The sequence below is a fragment of the Plecotus auritus genome (genome assembly GCF_963455305.1).
Source record: "Plecotus auritus genome assembly, chromosome: 9".
Classification (NCBI taxonomy): domain Eukaryota; kingdom Metazoa; phylum Chordata; class Mammalia; order Chiroptera; family Vespertilionidae; genus Plecotus; species Plecotus auritus.
The window spans coordinates 30,397,778-30,414,936 of record NC_137783.1 but is presented as its reverse complement, the minus strand read 5'-3'; the positions used below and the strand labels follow the sequence as shown (position 1 = coordinate 30,414,936).

The window sequence follows — 17,159 nt, the reverse complement described above, 5'->3', positions numbered from 1 at the left end:
AAAGCATCACAATTTAAAACACTAATTGATGGCAACTATTTTAAATATGGGCTTGAAACAAATATTTATGTTAGGATTTGATAAAAGTAAATTTCAAAATATATCACTATTTCTTCAACTCTTAAATTAGAAAACTAAAGGTTGAATGCTTTAAGATAAACAAAAAAAGAGAAAATCATTATGTCAGTCAACCAGCCAATGTCAAAGCTAACATTCTTAATTTAGATTGTGAAGAATTTGATGTAATAGAAACCACATGCTCAACACTAAGTAATGTTCATTATTAACAATAAAATATCTCAGTAGTATCCCCTTTAGAAAACCAATGCATTTTAGCTAAGTCCGAAATTAAATAAAACATTAGAACATGATGGAAGAGAAGAAACATTTCTCACTGTGTAAAAATAGAACACAAAATGTGATATGTTTAAAATAAATAAAAAGCCCAAGGGGGTTAGTGAAATACATAATATAAGTTCCTTTCCTGCTATCTGGCACTTAAGTAAACTTGAAAGCTGGCCTTTCAGATATTTGTCCTGTCAGAGTTCCAATCTAGCAATCAATTCAGATATCAAATTAGCTGAGTGGAGCAGGCAGACCACACCAAGGCTGTGCCATCCGGTTGGTGGAGAACAGGTAGTGACTATTCCTGCTGGAATTGTTTTTGCAAGAGAGAACCCATGCCTGGGAGAGATGTAATGGAGTGGAAGGAGCTTGATTGCCAGAGGGACATGACAGGCTGCATAATTTGCAAGGCCAAGGGCAACAAGAAAATGCAGCCCCTCCGTTAAAAAAAACAAAAACAACAAAAAAAAAACTATTATAAATTTTAAGATGGTTATAGCAGAGCATTTAAGCCCTTCAGAGCATGGGGCTCTGAGTGACAACACAGGGCCTGCGCCCTGATCCCACACCAACTCCTGCTCAGTTACTTGTTAGCTGTGCATGAGACCTTGTGCCAGTCAAATGACTGCTCCTAGGTTCTTGACTTGTAAAGTGATCAAAAACCATAAAGATGCCCTTAGAAGCCTACTGCAAACATCATTTTAACCAGTATGTACTATGTTTCAGGTACATAGTATATCCTAAAAAAAAAAGAAAAAAGAAAAAAAAAGGCTATTATTAGCTCAAAGGGTGGGTGACTCCCAATATCAAATCTCTTTATAAATCACAGCACTTTTTATTTTTTCTTATAGGTGTTAGAAATGGAATGAATAGGTGAGCAAGGCCAGCAAGAACATTCCATAGCAGGAGTATTTCAGCACTATTCTCCTCACGTACTGACTGGCCAAGCTTTTATCTCCAACACAAAGACCTGAATATTTTTCTTTTGTGTTTCTTAGTGTATTTTCTTCAAACAATTTATCAGAAGAATGGAAGACTGCTATAGAAACGGTCACACTCATATTAACATGGTCTCTGACTTTCAAAAATGGTAAGTGGCTTTTTCCTAGATCCAGAGGATTGTAAACATTATTTTGTTGTTCTCAGTTCACCATGGGATCTGAGGGATTGAAACATCTGAATAATGAAACAAGAGGAAACATTCTCTTGGAAACACGGGTCTAATTTGCATGCAACGTACACCTTATAATTTTTAAGAACACAGGGCGTCAAGACTTCTTTGTAGTAGTAAATTTAACTTTTGTTACCAGCAGGAATATCACGTATGCTCTGATTTAAACCAATGAGAAAATGAACTCATGACTTGTTCCACTCTTGAAGGTGAAGATGTCTGAATGTGTTAAAGTTCAATGCAAACTTCTTTGTACATATCCTTTTGAAAAGCACTTACTAGTGCAATAAGAGGAAGAAATGTGAGGGCGAAACAAAGAAAAAAGGGAAAGGAAAGCCCCTAAGGTTTCTTTTTACCCTCTATGCCTTTTACAATTTAGAATATATTAGCTGGAAGAGAAACATGATTGAAAAAAGGAAGAGTCGTCTGAGTTTAAACTGTCAGGTGACTATTAGAAGGCCTGGGTGGCTGAAAACATCATGGTGACACTTAGATTGGTGTACTGTTTTAAGTATTGGGACCGATTTCATGAACACTGGTTTAGGTTGAAGAATCCAAGGTCAATACAAGAGTCTATTAAGAGGCTCAATTCTGAGGATGATCAAGGTGTAAGATGATGAGCTTATTCATATCTGTCCTCTCTTCACCTGACCCAGAAAGGGATAAGAACACATTTGCTCCTTCCCATGAAAGGACCAGGCTACAATGGATACACAGCATTCACTTAAACTAGTTAGCTAAAGAATTGTTTACTTGCTCACATTTAAAAAATAGATAATGAAGCTAGTCATGCAATATCTTCTCCTTACTATATGCATGGTCAACCATTTTTAACAGATCTCAGGCTCTGTTGCCTGCATTTTTCTTGTCTTTATTGCTACAAGGATTAAAAACATTAAATAAGAAGAAATACACTGTGTGGATGTTTTATTTATTTACTATTATTATTATTTTAAATCCTCACCTGAGGACATGTTTGTATTGATTTTAGAGAGAGAAGAAGGTGAGGAAGGTGAGGAGAGAGAGAGAGAGAGAGAGAGAGAGAGAGAGAGAGAAACATAGATGTGAGAGAGAAACATCAATTGGTTGCCTCCCATAGTAAGTGCCCGGACTTGGGATAGAACCCACAATATGACTGGGAATCGAACCCACAACCTTCTGGTGCATGGAACAACACTCCAAACAACTAAGCCACTCGGCCAGGACTGTATGGGTGTTTCAATACCCCAGTCTTCCTCAAATATGAGGCTGAAATCTGGAGTAGCTACTCTTGTTAGAGAAGCATCACTTTTTTCCTGACAACACATAATGTGCTGCATTTCCCAGTTAAAGCCATTTCACGAGAGCCCATGCATTCATTTTAAGCAAAATGCCTATTTTAAGTAAATAGTATAATCTCAAAAAATAATACCTATTATCATTAGCTTGACAGGTGGGTGACATCCAATAGAAATTCTATTTATAAACCAATAACACAATTTTCTTTGCTTGCAGGTCTTAGAAAAGGGATACCTAAGCTAAGTAGTAACAGCAAGTTCATTCCAGAGCAGGAGCAGTTCAGCATTGCTCTCCCCAGGTACTGACCAACCAAGCTGTTATCTCCAACACAAAGACTTGAATATTTTCTTTTTGTTTTTCTTACTGTGGTGGACTCTCTTTAACAAGGCATCTATTTCTGTTTTTATTAATAACTTTAATATGTATTAATGAAAATGTTCCTTTTCTTCTATTTTTGGAAGAGTTTGAGAAAGAGTGGTATTAATTCTTTTATAAATGTTTCATAGAATTCAGTGAAGCCATATGGTCCTGGAGTTTTCTGTGCTGGGAGGTTTTTGATTACTGATCCAATCACTTTGGTGTGTTCAGATTTTTTTCTTATGATTCAGTCTTGTCAGGTTATTTATTTATTTATAGGAATTTATCCATTTCTTCTACATTATCTGATTTATTGTCATGATATTATTCAGTTTCTGTATTATTCTTAGTATCTGCTGAACTTTTAAATTTGTTGTTCCAACCCATTTACCCTTTTAAATTAACATTTGGACAATTGCTACCAAATGCTTCTTAATGGATACAAACACTACCTCACAATATTTTATAAGTCCTTAGCAGAGAGAAGAATATAAGCATTAATACAATCCTCTGCTAACAGCCCCACAGGACTTAACATGAAATGGCATTACCATCCTCCAGAACTTCAACAGGCTAAAGGCTGCCCTCAGATATTCCAACTTTGTTTAATCACAGATGGTATTTAACCACTGGATCTATGTATTCTATACTTCCACATTAACTAGCAGATTTCATGCAGACATTGCTTTGAAAAAAAGATATTTTCTTTTCATTGTCCTCACATCTCATTTTCTTAGCTTTAAGAATGGCCTCCATTCCAAGAAATTAAACAATTTTTAACTTATACTTTTCCCACATATTTAATAATTTTTTAAACTTAGAATATTTTTTTAAAATTTAAATCTTTCCAGACTCAGTCCCACAGTCCTTGAAGCCATGCCAAGAAAACAATGATATCCAAAGGACTTGTATGCATGCATATAAGCCTATCCAATGGACACAGACCCCAGGGGGGCAAGGGCATGAGTGGGGGGGTTGGGAGGGAGCAATGGGGAGGATAAGGACACATATGTAACCTTAATCAATAAAGAAAAAAAGGAAAACAATGATATTTTAAATCTGGTTACCCATTCTGACATCAAAAAACATTAAAGAAACCTATGTGAAAAATTGAGGAAAACAAAGGAACAACAAAAAGGAATTCTTGACTGTATTTTAGGTAGCCTATTTTCCACTCTGACCATATGCTTTAGTTCGTACTGTCCAGTTTTCCCTGAGAAAAGGAGGTATATTAAAGCAATCCCAGAGTTCATGACACAAGATAATTTAGTCCTCGGCCATCAGCAATATTGTATAATAGAAAGTACATGTAATGCAATTATAAGCAATCAAGCTGAAAAAAATGGGTATCATTCTTGTTTAGGGTGACTTATAAATATAAATCTGAGCTGGGGAAGTAACAGTGAGCTCTGAGGCCAAATTATTTCAACTTCCCTATGGTACAAGCAATGTTCTTTTCCAGGTTTCTGTTTACATAATTTTAGTTATTTTCCATTTTAGTGACTAAGAAATGAAAAGCCTGATTTACTTAATTTGAGTAGAAAAACTTTAATTGACTCAAGTCCAAAGATTAAGGTCAAAAAGAGAGAAACTCAGAACTTAGTGTGGTCTCCTTCAAATGCTGTGACTCAGTTCTACACTGTGTTCTAGTAAGTTTCATTTAGCAGCTTAGTTCTCCGAGCCCAGGTTGTGAATCACTGTCACCAAGAAAAGCAGCTATGGCAGCCGGTCTTAACATCCGCATGAGGAGCTCTGAGTGACTCCCATTTGTTTGTTTGCTCAGTCACTCATTCACACATTTGTTCTATATTTCTTCCAGCAAGCACTTGTTATATACTTTATGTAAGACACGCCTTTTTAGTTACTGAGGATCCAGCAATGAATGAAATAAAAATGTGTTCTCTCATGAAGCTTACATTTAATGAGGGCAGTGGTATGCTGGTAACCAACTCTGAAAAAAAAAGTCCCCAATTGGTAGCATTTGTCAATTTCTAGGGTGGAACTATTCCCATCATGGCCAATTTAACAAACAACTTGCAAAACCCCTGAATACTTAGCAATCTGCACTTGCAAACTAGTATGAGAGGCTCCATACCACTGGTGGGGGAATAGAAGATAAGTAAAATGTGTAATCTGAGATAGGGATAAGCGCTATGAAGAAAAATAAAGCAGAGAGAGGGGATATGGAATGTTTGCACATGGAAGGAGAGGGTGAAATTATAAATAGCCTGGGCAGAAAGGGCTTCACTGAGAAGGTGGTATCTGGTCACAGACCTGAAAACCTAGAGAATGGCCCAGGCAGTGGAAACAACACACTCTCTCTCTGTGACTTAAAAGAGCACCCATGAGGATGTCAGGCTTGGTATCTGCCTGAGGTCCCTCAGTCTGCTTGTTTTAGCCCCGTATACTGTCACGCGTGCTTTTCCTCACAGGCACAGTCTATACACAAATGAATTAGAAATTCGTAAGTTGAAAATATTCACTTCATCTAGTCTCTTAGACCTCTACCAGCCAATGTACATTGTCCAAAAACCTTACTCCTGGTCTTAAGGGTTAGCCTGAACAGCCTCACTCCCCCAGTTCTTTAGTTGAATCTGTAGAGTGAACAGAGAACATGCAGTTTATCTCAGAGCTACCAGAAGCAGGCAGACAGCCTCTCACGTAAAATGTGTTCGGTTTCGAGACTTGTTCTTCATGTGCATGTCATGATAACAACCAGATAACAACAGAATAGACTTGATAAAGTATTAGACACAATGGAATTACCAGGAAGGAATTTTAAACAATGATGTACATTTAGCTGTAATGAACTGGGAAGGTATGTATTTTGTTAAGGATACCAACCACACACTGACATCTCCTGAGGTGTATCTTCTTCTTCTTTTTAGAAAATCTTTATTGTTGAAAGTATTACATATGGTGTACCTCCTTATGCCTTAGTTTCCTCATCTATAAAGTGAGACTAATAATCAAAACTACTTTATAGTTGACTGTGGAGATAAAATTAATTAACATAGAAAAGTTAGCATTTATTAATGTTAACTACATGCAATAAATGTGATCAAATAATAAGTGGAATTCATGTGATAAATGTTAGCTCTGCTCCTCTTCCTCTTCATTATTATTACCGTTATTGTTATTGCTCCGGGCAAACACTTGAAGGTGTGTCTTTTATGATCTCCATTTAATATGTAAGGAAATTGAGCAACAGGAAGGTGACTTATGTCATAGAAAGGGGGAGAGTTGGGGTGGAGATTCACAAGCAGACAGTCCATTTCACAACAGCTGTGCTATAAAGCAAAAAAGTGTGTTAGGCACACAATGCAATATACAGATATTTATCATAGACTTGTACACTTGAAACCTATATCATCTTATTAATCAATGTCACCCCAATAAATTTAGAAAAAGAAAAAGAAATATAAAAATCCCTCCCCATCCCCCCACCGCCACATTTAGGCCATGAGGGCAAAAACTATGTGACTCATATTTACCGCTTATATAGAAAGTGCTGAATGAATACAGAGAGGGAACACTATTTACTAAGTGCTTACTTATGTCTTAATAAATATCATAAATGTTTAATATGAATTATTTCATATACCCCCCAGAAGGGAGGCACTAACACGACCTCATTCTGCGTCTGAGAAAACTGAGTGCACGATAATTAATATATTACCCTGAGTCCTATAGATCATACAGTAGCTGCATCAGTACTCAAATTCCACTCTAATGGGGTCCAGATCCCAAGCTCTTCATCACTATGCTCTCTATGCCGACCCTGCTCAGCCAGTAACCTCCAATATAATGAGAACAATGACACTGTTTTCATTAGGCCCGAAGATATGTGAATCCAGTTTGGAGGTTTCCTGTGAATAGACAATAGTCTCCTCCTCTATTAATTGCAACACGTGAATAAGAAAAAAAGGCAGAGCTCAGTGGGGACCTGGAGATGATCTCTCAAAAGCCTGAAAGAGCCAGTTACCTTTGGTCTAATGACCTCTCCAACTACTCGACGGTTGACTGGTGCCGTGGTAAAGCTGCACATCTCCTCCGTAAGATCAATCTCTGCCACTTCCAATCTGCCTTGTGGATGAGTCATGCATTTTAAGACTGGAGAACATGGAGTAATGCTTCAAAACCTCTCCCAGGCACAAAAATAGAAGCTTAGTGCTATTGGTATGAGGTCTCCCACTGTTTCAAAGGAACCATTTTCAGGTTTTTGAGAAAGAGCTCACAGATGTTTTTTTCAACAGCATTTTAGATCTTCTACTATTCCTTGTAATTTGCTCAATTCACATTTCTCACAGAGCAGAGGACAGTGTGCCTGCGGTCTGAAGGCCGAGGCTAAAACAAACAGAGCATCTCTCATCACAAGGCATCCTGGAGCCTGGGGAGAAATGGACTCTGCTGCTCCATGCTCTGCCGCCCCCAGTGATGCAAATGGTCCATCAGGTAATTTGGATTTTAATTAGTGAATAGTGCAGAGCAAGGATTATAACCGGTTCTTTCCATGTGCAGAGGCCAAGATCTCAGTCCCTGTGCAGGTGGAGGCCTGTTCCAATGCTCCTGAAGCCAGATGGGAATGAGGGCTGCAGGCGAGCTGTAAGCAACAGGGACTGAAGAGGACTCGGCACTTGGGAGACACGTGGTCCTTTTCAGCACCTCTTCTAATGAAAGCAGTTGCTACTCTGCTCTGGCTCATGGTTGCCATAAAGCAAAGCATCCTGGGTTGGCTTTATTTTTCAATTGTTCTTATAAGTCACATATTGGGATTTTATGACAAATTTTTAAATTTGTACATGTTAGCAACTAATTTAAAAAAAATAAAACACAGATTGGGATGAACACACACAGCTACGAGGCCCATTTGGTCCATAGGTGCCTGTCTGGTGACTTAGATCTCTGCAGTGTTATCAGATGCCAGCTCCGCCCGCCAGCCCCCCCCCCCCCCCCCACTCCCCAGTAGCTGCTGCTCAAGTTTCAGGCAAACTCCTATCTTTTCAATTTAGTTCAACAAGATCTGATTTGACTGGTAACCTAAGAACACACTAAATAATAATCATAGCTGACATTTATGGAGCCCCTGGCATGTACATAACACTTAAATAAGTCAGTTGAGACAAAGCCTGAAAAGTGGACATTCTTATTATCTCCATTCTCCGGGCATACCAATATGGTGCAAGACCAGATAACCACTAAAATTGAAGCCCTGATGATTATTGGTAACAAAGAATATATGTTATTTATGAAACTCTAGATAAATAAAGAGAACAAGACAGTTGTATTGTATTCAAATTAGAACTAGGCAAAAATCTTTGCAAATATAGGCCAGAAGAAAATGCAAATATGGCTTTGGGATCATTTCATAATGTTTAATTAATTGGATTATGAACAGCTTAGAAAAGAAATAAAGGACTTTCAACTGCTTTTACTAATACTCTTGTAGCAGCATTTGTTATTTGTTGCAGCCAGATTTAACCCAATCAAAATTATGATAAATACCCCAGTAGCACTCAGCTTTGGCCTGCCGGGACTAAAGTTTAACTTGTTTACTGTCCCTGTTGAGCATGGACTCTTAGTGTTTTGTACATTTTTTTACAACAATTATACAGTTATACAGAGTAGTGTTTTGCATGCATGGGGCGAGCTACCTTGGAATAAGCTGTCATCTCTGAATAACGATCATGAATAATTATGTTACAACATATTGTTTCAAAGCAAGCTTCCAGGTGGTTCTTGAAGTAAATATACTCTCATTTTGAGGACTTCACTCTTGCTATCCTGAAAATATATAAAAGGCTTGTCCCTTCACTTTCTCCAGGCTCCTGTTCAAGTGTTCTGGTCACTTTATGTAAAACTAGAGGCCCGGTGCACACAATTTGTGCACTCAGGGTTGAGGGATGGGGTCCCTCAGCCGGTCCTGTGCCCTCTTGCAGTCCAGAAGCCCTCGGGAGATGTCTGACTGACGACTTAGGTCCGCTTGCCAGCCGTGAGCCTGGCTTCTGGCTTAGCAGCACTCCCCCTGTGGGAGCACACTGACCACCAGGGGGCAGCTCCTGTGTTGAGCATCTGCCCCCTGGTGGACAGTGAGTGTCATAGCGACCAGTTGTTCCACTGTTTGGTCGATTTGCATATTAGCCTTTGATTATATAGGATAGTAATACCTCACCACCACTGATACTCATTACATTATATATTTATATGTTTATTTTCTGCCTTTCTCTACTAGATTGTCAACTCATGTGTGTTGGGAATTTGTCCCTGTTACTCAGTGCTAAGTCCCCCACCTGGAATAGTACTCAGCACTTGGAATATTAATAGAATCTAACATTAATGCAGTACTTATTATGTGCCAGGCATTATTCTAGATGTTTTACTTAAATTAAGTGATCTAATATTCCTAAAGACTCTATCCTTTTTTTTTAATAGATGAATACCCTAATGCGCTGATAATTAAGTAATCTGTCCAAAATACTGATGTATCGGCTCTAAAAATGCAGCCAACTATCTATACCCCCTGATATATCTTCTTTAATCCCTAGACTTTGAGCGTTCATAAGACCTGTACAGTCTTTCTAACTAGCAGTGTATGACAAAGGTGATTAGGTTACCTAATACTGTCATTTCTACCTTGCTAATAGACTCTCTAATGACTCTGTTTTTTAAAAAACAAACTCAGTCGAGGATATATTTTTATTGATTTTTAGAGTGAGAGGAAGGGAGTGATAGAGACATTGATTGGTTGCCTCCTGTGTGCACCCTGGCTAGAGATCAAACCTGCACCCTTTTGGTGTACTGGACAATGCTCCAACCAACCAAGCCACCCAGCCAGGGCTGATTCTTTCTGATTTAAGGAAACCACCATATAGAAAGGACCTCATGGCAATAAACTGAGGGCAGACCTCAGCCTACAGCCATCAAGAGTTGAGGTCCTCATTCTACCACCTGCAAGAAACTGGATCCTGCCAATAATCACATGAACTAGAAGCAGATCCCTCCCCAGTTGACCCTCAGATAAGACCCTAGTCCTGGCTAACATTTGCATTGCATCCTTGTCAGATACCCTAAAGCAGAGGAACCAGCTAAGCTGTTCCCCAATTCTTGACTCACAGAAACTATCTATAATAATAAAAGCATAATATGCTAATTAGACCAGACATCCTTCCAGCTGGGGCTGTGAGGGAAGCTCAGGTTCCCGGTGTCTGCTGGCAGCCAGAGGGAAGCCGGTGCTGGCAGCCAGGGGAAGGAAGGCCTACTCTTGCACAAATTTCGTGCATCGGGCCTCTAGTGAGATAATAAATGTGTTGCTTCAAGCTACTAAGTTTGTGGTAATTGTTGTATGGCAAGAGAAGAGTAATGTAGTCATAAGTTTTTAAAAATATCTTCAAACACAGGCAACCTAAAACCTGTACTTTTAACACTGTACTATATGTAGAATGGATAAATGAATGAGCAGATGGATTGATATAAGGATACCAAAGGCTCTCTGTATGCTTATTTGAAGAGACTACAATAACCTTGATCCTCAAACCTGCCAAAGATATAAAAAAATAAAAATCAGCAACTCTATGTCATAACATAATTAGAAAAATTCTAACTACAATATCAGAAAAAAAATCCAATGACTCATAGAAAGGTAATTCATTATGACCAGCTGGGTTCATTCCACAAACCAAAGATGGATTTATCAACTAAAAATCAATTTTAACCTCCACATTTATAAAAATAATGGGGAAAATCTTATGATTATTTCAGTAGATACAAAAGAAGCATCAATTTGGAATAGGACAAAATCTACCTCCATTTGTGATTTTTTTTTTTAATATATTTTATTAATTTTTTACAGAGAGGAAGAGAGAGGAGAGGGATAGAGAGCTAGAAACATCGATGAGAGAGAAACATCGATCAGCTGCCTCCTGCACACCCCTTACTGGGGATGTGCCCGCAACCAAGGTACGTGCCCTTGACCGGAATCGAACCTGGGACCTTTCAGTCCGCAGGCCGACGCTCTATCCACTGAGCCAAACCGGTTTCGGCCATTTGTGATTTTTTAAAAAGCCTCTTAGCAAAAGTTTGAATTATAATTATACAAAACTATAGGAAATATTATAATTAATGGTATTTTGAAGGCTTCCCATGATTTGGGGAATAAGACAAGGCTGTCCACTCTTCCCACTTTATTTATCATGTGTTAAAAATCCTAGCCAGTGTTAAGGCAAGAAAAAGTATATGTTATAAGAAAGGAAGGAGTTATAAGGAAATGAAAAATTAAAATCCTCATTATTTGAAAATGACTTGATTGCATATAGAAAACCCTAAATAATCTACATAGAAACTATTAGAATTAATAAGGTGATTTAGCAAGATTTCTGGATAAAAAGCATAGAATTCAATTGCACTTTTATATATTAGCTAAAAGCAATTAGGAAAGAAATTTAAAATACTATTTATAAAATTCAATACACATCAAATGCAGGATTAAATCTAATGTAAGATGGGCAAGAAGGCTATTAAAAAACATAAATATTACTCCACTAAATATTTAATTTCACTCAGAAAACACCATCACTAATAGAGATATACAGAGGCCATAACCAACATGACAAGAAATAATAAAGCATATGTTCAATTATCCACATATTTTCAATAATTTGAGCACATGCACACAGTCTTGAAAACTGTGGAAATGGTGAAGGTTTTGCCTTTTTTTCCTTCTCTTTCCTCTAGTGTTCATGTGTACGGTTGCCTAGGAAACTATTACAGCTGGGGACAGGACTGGCTGTGCCCTGATCCTGAGTGGGGCAGATATTTCAGTGGTAGCTTGTTGGATCTGGGCCTCAGCAGAAGGACCCCTGTGCAGCTCCACTTGGCACCAGAGCCACTCTTCTCCAAGGAGGAAGCTATACATTTCATTGTTAGCATTTTTGCAGTTCAAATGAAGTAAAAGGTACAATAATGGTAACTGGGGAGCAAAGACAGAACATGGGTTGTTCAAGGTGTGCCTGTTATCACAGGTGAAAAGACTGCAGAATAGAAAAGAAGATGCTTACTTAAGTAGCTTAAGTGCTGTAGGCAGATGGGGATGAGAGTGCTACCCACAAAAGCAAGGTGGAAAGCAATTAGGAAAGGAGGAAAATTTATCAGCTATGTACCAGGATCTGCACTATAAATTTTCTTTTTGGTTCTTTTGCATCCATTACATCACTTAACTCTCTCTATTGCTCTCTCACTCTGACAATCACACACACACACACACACACACACACACACACACACACTTACTATCCTCATTGGAAAGATAGATAATAAGGGGTTCAAAGGGACTAAATAACTTTCTTACATTCACCTAATTAGTACACAATGAAGTTGGAATTGAATCTCAATCAAAACCCATAAAAACCCATGTCAGTTTGCTTCCAGAGCTGTTTTTTGAGACATGGGTAGAGTAAAGGGAGGTAGAGGATATTCTAGACCCCAAAAGATGTAAGTCTGGGTCATGTTTAGGAAATGAGAACTGTAGATGGGATAGGGGTACAAGTAGTTAAAAAACAACAAGTAGAGCACAGATCATGAACTATCTTAAATGTCAAACAGGAAACCATATTTGTAATTCGATAATGAGGCTGTCAAATTGACCAGCCACTGCGCATGGCAATGTGGATAGTCTAAAATGACGTGTTTGGGGCATAAAATTTCCACTGCACTTGTAGACATTAAAAAACTCATGTGAAATAGCTCATTAGTCATTTTTATATTGACACATGTTGACATGATTATATAGTGGATGTGTTGGGTTTAATAAAATATATTATTAAATTGAATTTCATCTGATTTATTTTAAGGTGGCTACTGAACAATTAAAATTACTTTGTGGGCTCACATTCTATTTCTACTGGTTACCAATGGGAGGCCATGAAAAGCATGGAGATAGGAAGGCTAGAACTGGTGGCTACTCATACTTAACCTTTTTTCCCTTCTTACACACACACACACACACACACACACACACACACACACACGCACGCACACACGCACGCACGCACACACGCACGCACGCGCACGTGCGCTCACTGGCTCTCCTCCTGCTCTGGGAAGAAAAATCAGCTCTACTGCAAACTCTGAAATAAAAATAGTTTAACCAAAGTCCTTTGCAAGAAATACAGACGGATTCATTCAGTACCTAGAAAGTGTTTACATCTTAAAGGACAAAGGCACCTGTGGGGAACAGAGGAATAAGGATGGCTTTGTAAGAAAAATCCGTTCCCAAAGCCTCCAGAAAGAACATTCAAGCAGAGAGCGCCTGCTCAGGAGATCACAGGGAGAGCAGCCTCAGCAGCCACATGGTGACTCACTCCTGCTTTGCCATATTATGCCCCTCTGGCCTTGATATTCCTTATGGCACCATGAGATTACTCACCTTGGCATCAAAAAGACAAGCATAAGGCAGCAGCCCCTCCTCACCCGAGGGGCCTCAACTAGCTTGGAAGAGTTGGTACCAGAAGAACAGTGAAAAAACAAACCTCTGTTGGATTCTCATTCAGGGTATTTCATTCTAGTTGTGCTTCAACGTTTTAGTGGATAAACGTCTTTCATGGGCATCTGTTTCTCTCATACGGGACAGCCTAGTGTGGTATGGTGGAAAGGGGGCATAAGGCCCCAACGTTTCCTGTAAATCCCCCGATTTACTAAAGGTGGCAGGAGTTGCCAGGGCTGGCCAATGATGGAGAGGAGCTATTAACTGGACAGTGTGGCATTGAGCAAGCAGTACTGGAACGGACAATCAGGAAACCTGGATTCTGGCTCTTGCTCTGAAACTAAGAAGTTACACAACCTTGGGGAGTTTCCAACCCATCTATACAACCTCACATCTCCTCTAGCATATGAAGACCTTCTACATTGGTGGCTCTCAACTTTTATTTTCCTTCCAGCACACCAGAGAGCTAGGAGACACTCCCTTTGGGATAGCACCCTCTGCCAATGCCAAGAAAAGAAAAATTCATGAGCACCAACTATTTTCAGCTGAGGAGACACAAATCCAGGGTATCAAAATCTCGAGCTATTTGGGAAACCTGACCCACTTTTAGAATCTTAGAGAGTATCTTGTCTCTAAGAATTATCTGGTGTTATGAGGATGAAAGAAATCTCTAAATCTCTAAGGTTGTACCAACTACATTATCCTATGACACCATATCCCTTCCTCTTTTTTCTTCTCCTTATTCTCATTCCTCCAAACAAAATATGCCATACACAGAGACTGCTTTCTGGTGGATGTTGATTTGAATAAATCACTGAGGACACGATGCTGCCATAAAGAGAAACTTGTTAAGCCAGTCCACTGGGGGTGCAGCCAGCAACTCTGCAACTCGGGCATGTGCCCTGACCAGGAACCGCACCAGTAACCTCCTGGTTCCTGGGTCAGTGCTCAACCACTGAGCAACACCAGCCAGGCTGCCCCACTCTATTTTCTAAGATGCTATGTACATCTAAGTCACTCTATAATTTTAAATAATTTCAGCTAGCACTTTCTGAGCATCTTTTCTATATAAGATTTTGGGAGAATAAGAAAATGTGAGAAGTGCTGATGGGTATTCTGAAAGTTCAGTTTCACTCTAAACACCAGAAATTTGGAATTTATATTCACTCTATAAACTCCATTCATAGAAGTTCTTGTCTTTTAGGTGAATGGCTATGCAAAGATCAACAGAAGATACAATATTTCTTATCTTTTTTTTTTTAAAGATATATATTTTATTGATATTTTACAGAGAGGAAGGGAGAGGGATAGAGAGCTAGAAACATCGATGAGAGAGAAACATCGATCAGCTGCCTCCTGCACACCTCCTACTGGGGATGTGCCCGCAACCAAGGTACATGCCCTTGACCGGAATCGAACCTGGGACCCTTCAGTCCGCAGGCTGACGCTCTATCCACTGAGCCAAACCGGTTTCGGCTCTTATCTTTTTTTAACTGAATCCTCACTAAGGAAGGTGAACAAAAGTGTAATACGCTTCAACAGTGAAATAGCTAGGCCTGAAGAATGAATGCCTCTCAAATACAATCTGAACCTAAGAAAATCAGACTTGCAATGTGGAAGGAGATGTCTTAGATGATATTTACATTGTACACATAAAAGGATGTTTATTGCTAGCTGGGAATATCAGGGAAAATGTTGAAAAATGTTCTGGCTCTATGCGGATCTTAGGAATTGGTTATCTGGCTTGCTTTCTGGGAAGCAGGTAGGATTTGGAAAACAGAAATGCTATAAACGGATATTTCCATAGAAATGACAGCAGCAAAACAGTAATAAGAAAGGACAGGGGAAGCTTGCAAAAGGGTATTGAGAGTGGGAACTCTGGAACAGAAGGCCCCGGGGAGGGGGCGGTGTGGAAAGATCAATAAAGATGGAAGAGTTATTAATGTAAAAATAAATAAAGGAAACCTCATTTAAAATTGAATTGGGAAGCCCTAAAGTGGGAACTCTCATGCACATACCATGAGTCTCAGCCTACATAACAAGCAGAAAGAAGAAAGAATTGTTTTGACAATGACACTTCTTCACATTGAAATTCATCTCTTGCATGTAAGAAAGGAAGGATGGTCACTCCCTACCCCAGCAACAATGCACTAACCAGTTTGCAGCCAATGACATAACTGCTGTTCAGAACAACCTAGCTCCCCACCCCAATTTTCTCCTAGAACCTAGGAGAAGCTAACCTTCCCTTTGTCTCTTCAGACTTGCCTGTGGTTCACCACTTGGCTCAAATTACAATTCTCTGCTATTCCCAAATAAACTCATTTTGCTGCTAAAACAACTGGCTATTTTATTTTTGAGGCTGATATTACAAACTGGATCTTTGAGGACCCTCAATGTCAACTGAAGAGAGTTGATTTTATTATGAAGGTGATGCATTTTCTGAATGAGAAGAATACCAATTAACCACCAGACACAAAATGCTGAGTTAGCAGCTGTACTGAGTTCATTACATATTAGGTCACAGCAAAATAGTTATTATTTTAGCATTGATAGAAACCTTGAGTTCTCCCACTCAAAAAAACAACAACACATAACTCATTGATTTAGATGGCAACAGAGAAATCAGAGGGCATTAAGGAGGATAATGTATGAAAATAAGGGGACAGACAAAACTTGAAGGAAAAAATGGCTGCTATCACTAGAAACACTCCCATCTACTTTTTCTCTGGAGCTGGTTGTTAAGTGTAGAGAAGCAAACAAGAAGCCAATGATCTCGCAGCCCTGAGGACCATCCGAGATGCTCCCTGCAGCTTTGTGCCTCGGTGTCACTCCGTGTGTTCAGTTCCCCCTCTGTAGTTCTGCATATCTCTTTAAAGGAAAACAAAAAGACAAAAAGTACCATTTTTGGCTACTAAGCTGTCTTTCAGTTGAGTCACCCTGTTGCCAAAAACACCCTCTTGCTCCTTTTGGAATTTTAATGTTCTCTTTTTAAGTCTCTTTTTTTGCTGGTAGAAGAGATAAGATTTCACAAGCTAATTGAATACGTGTAGCAGAACTAAGTTACAGCCTTCCTTGTTGAAATTCTTGGAGCTGAAAATACTTTTTCTTTAGCTCTTCTGACAACGTGAAGAAAAAGAGTCTTAGTCATTAACTGGAGCTACTAAAAGGAAGGATAAGCCTAGTAAAATAAATCAGTACTCCCTCACTGGTTTTCTTAAATGATGAATTAATGAATTTTAAATTTACTATAATATGGGCTATTTAATGGAGTAGGGGTCCAGAACCTAAAACATGTGGGTTACAACACTTGGCTTAGTCATTGATTTTTTTTTTTTTTTTGTAAATGTGTTTTTACCTCTTTAAACTACAGAGAGGTGAAAACAGGCTTAGTTAAGTGAGGGAAATTACCTCCTATTTCTTCTTACAATAATGAGAGATTTGATTCAGAATCTGAAAAATAGCCTAAGACATTTTGGAGAGAGCTTTCATACAAATGCTGGAGCAATGACTTCATAATCCTGTTTAAATACG

General features: G+C 38.9%; 1 protein-coding gene and 1 pseudogene across 3 annotated transcripts in view; one reads left to right on the top strand and one right to left on the bottom strand.

The window, feature by feature from the left end:
- PRKG1 (protein kinase cGMP-dependent 1) overlaps positions 1 to 17,159 on the bottom strand; it is a 1,125,638-nt gene that overhangs the window by 745,236 nt on the left and 363,243 nt on the right. The gene's annotated exons all lie outside the window — the stretch shown is intronic.
- LOC308257703 overlaps positions 1 to 17,159 on the top strand; it is a 238,702-nt pseudogene that overhangs the window by 43,099 nt on the left and 178,444 nt on the right. The window contains exons 3-5 of the transcript in view: positions 1,197 to 1,218; positions 1,344 to 1,435; positions 3,011 to 3,092. The product of the transcript in view is annotated as an uncharacterized misc_RNA (transcript). The remainder of the gene's footprint in view (positions 1 to 1,196; positions 1,219 to 1,343; positions 1,436 to 3,010; positions 3,093 to 17,159) is intronic.